The sequence below is a fragment of the Mus musculus genome, chromosome 11 (genome assembly GCF_000001635.26).
Source record: "Mus musculus strain C57BL/6J chromosome 11, GRCm38.p6 C57BL/6J".
Classification (NCBI taxonomy): Eukaryota; Metazoa; Chordata; class Mammalia; order Rodentia; family Muridae; genus Mus; species Mus musculus.
This window is the reverse complement of record NC_000077.6, coordinates 103,526,680-103,529,926: the sequence shown is the minus strand read 5'-3', so window position 1 is coordinate 103,529,926 and position 3,247 is coordinate 103,526,680.

Below are 3,247 nucleotides of genomic sequence, written 5' to 3'. Positions count from 1 at the left end.
TTGATCACATTGAATAAATATCTCAGTGTATTCTCGGACTTTTCCACCCAGTCTCCTTGTTCCCTAAAATAACAAGTCTGAGACTTCTTATATATGAATAAAAGCCTAGGCCATAGCTTTGGCTAGTTCCTGCTAGGCTTTTTCTTGACAGACGATGTTCCCATGTGGTACTTATTGATTCGCTCTACATTTCCCCTGTCTTGTCCAATAAAAGGCTCTTTTTCTTTTTGTTTGTTTGTTTGTTTGTTTGTTGTTTGTTTTTTCAGTCTATATGAATTTGGCAACCTTGAAGAAAGTATCCCACTACATTTTCCCCTTCTTGTCCAATTAAACAGGCTCTTTTCTCTCAGATATAAATTGAACACAATTACAACAATTATGCAAATTATAAGGTATGATATATACTTAATGCCCAGTCCATCATATTTGGAAATTTAAATAAAGTATTCTATCATCTATCCTAACTTAATGAGTTTAGAATTCTATACCTCAATCAAGTTTGATTTCAACTTGTATCACCATCTGAAAACCATCCTTTCAAATCTAGAACATCTTCTTTAGTGCTAAACAACCTAAGTTCAATTGTGAGACTGTAACTAGTCTTCAACCCCATTAGAGATTTGAAAAGGAATTAAATATCACCTTAATATGCAGGAAGCACAAAGACACTGCTTCCAAAAGTTATACAAGTGTCAGAAACAGCTGACTTCCTGGAACGTCCCCAGGGTTGGAGCATCTGTCTTCAGCCTTCTGGCCCAGAACATCTGAAAGAGTTTGAGTGAAGCAGGAATTATGAACGATTAGCTTACCCTGTCTTGGCAGAACATAGCAGTCGACTATCCTGTGCCCATCTGTTTAAATTTAAAAAAACTGTTTAGGATAATTTTAAAATGCAAGTTAATAGACAACCAATACAATAACATTCCATATCTTGTTACCCACTTCCCAGTCCTTTCTCCAGGAGTTCTTCACCCTATTCCCCGCTCCCATTTGCCCCTGAGAGGGTGCTTTCCCACCCATCTCCTACCCCCTCACCCACCCACCTATCCCCACCTCTTGTAATAGCAGCTTTAAAAAAGGAGTACTAGAACTTAACATTGGATTTTTTTAAATTACATGGCAAGAGGGTACTGGAGAGATAGCTCAGTGGTTAAGAGCACTGACTGTACTTCAGTGGTCCTGAACTTAATTCCCAGCAACCACATAGTGGCTCACAACCATTTATAATGAGTTCTGGCACCCTTTTCTGGTGTACAGGCATATATTCAGGCAGAACACTGTGTACATAATAAATATTTTTTAAAAAAGAATTACATAGGTAGAATACCTTAAAAACAGTTGGTATATAGTATGTTATAATCAAATACAACCTTAATTTTGTATCAATATACAAAGATCTATACCAATATAAGATCTTTGGCCAGTAACACCTCTATAGTTTAAGAATAGATTCAATAATCTACCCTTTATTTCTGTTATTCCTGTATTATTACTATATTCCTCTCCTTTTTTTTTCCTTTCTAAACCCTTTCCCCTAACACTAGATAGGAGAGAAAGAAGGATAGAGGAAAGAAAAAGAAAGAGGGAAATTCCCTCCCTAGTCTAACCTCCTATGTTTGCATATGGGGTGTCTCTCTCTTAAAGCTGTTTCTTGCTGATTTGGGGCATCATTTTCCTTTTAGAGGCCCATAAAATATTGGGGTGTGGGTCCATCTTAAGAAAGCTAGCTGTAGCATTTGCTGTCCAGCCTCTGCATGCTGAGATAGACCAGGGCTTAACTGAAGCCCTGACCGAAACAGTCTGTGATGGTGGATGATCTTGCTAGCTGTTTTGAAATGGTTCCTAAAGCAGACTTTTGAGGAAACAGTACTGAAGCAGTCTGAGGTAGGATCACCTGGACTATTTTGCTTGTTTCCTTTGGTGTCTGGTCCTTTTGCTCCGTGAACATAAAAACCTCCCACAGTGTTATGTGTTTCTGCATTAACTTAATTATGGAATATGCAGTGTGCATAATTCAGTTAAAGATGATTTTCTGCTCTCTGTTTGAGTAGGTAAGGTATCTGCCTTTTTTAATAAGTTAATTTGGATTATATAACCAAATTGTAATATAAATTTCTATGTATACAAGGCATGGCATGGTCTTGAGGATTGGTTATGCGTAGCTAAAGTTCTGGCTGGAGATATTTTTATCTCTCAGCCAGTTTTAGAGCTGTCCCCATGTAAAGCGATCACATATGTTTTTACCTCTTTTGTTCTTTTTCTTGATTTCTTTCTTCCTGTCTACGATCACATATGTTTTTACCTCTTTTGTTCCTTTTCTTGATTTCTTTCTTCCTGTCTACAGCAAAGATCTTCGGGATGTCCCCCTCCTGTGAAATCTGATTTTTACTTCTTTTGTAAGTGTGATAGTTTGAATATGCTTGAAGTGGGAAGTGGCACTATTAGGGGGTGTGGCCTTGTTAGAGGAAGTGTATCACTGTGGACATGGGAATTTGAAGTCTCATACATATGCTTAATTCTGGTCAATGTAATCCAGAGTCTTCTAGTGGCCTTCAGAACAAAATGTAGAATTCTCCACTCCTCCAGCTCCAGGCCTGCCTGCACACAGCCATGCTTCCCACCATGATGATAATGGACTGAACCTCTGAACCTGTAAGCCAGCCCCAAGTCAATGCTGTCCTTTATAAGAGTTGCCTTGGTCATGGTGTCTCTTCACAGCAATGGAAATCCTAGCTAAGACAGTAAGAATTCATAGTTTCTCTTCCCCATTGCAACACATGTCCTGCCTTCCATTCTGAGGTTACCATATATTTATACTGATCTAATTCAGCAGTGTTTTTTTTTTTTTCTAAACCAGTGTTTTTCAGCAGCTGTGCTATCTGTTTTATTGGCATTTAAAAAATTTAAAGTCAATGAAGCATTACTTGAATCATCTCTGGGAGACTCTATAGCCCCCTTTTTCTATGAGCATTTCCTTTAAAGTCCTGTAGAGAGCTACAGTTCCTTGACATGTAGGATTGTAAGATATATCTATAACAAATTCTATGGCATAATATCTAAAAAAATTGTTGCATTCTAATAGATACATATGTCAAAGCACCAACTTCAGTCTGCAAAGGCACGTCCAAGAAGGCCACCACCTCCAATAGATGTGCAATCTCGGAATCAGCCTTTTTAGAACTTAAGGCAGAAGCTGCTTGGAAATCTGAACCTGTATCATCTATACGATGTATCAACACATGTACAT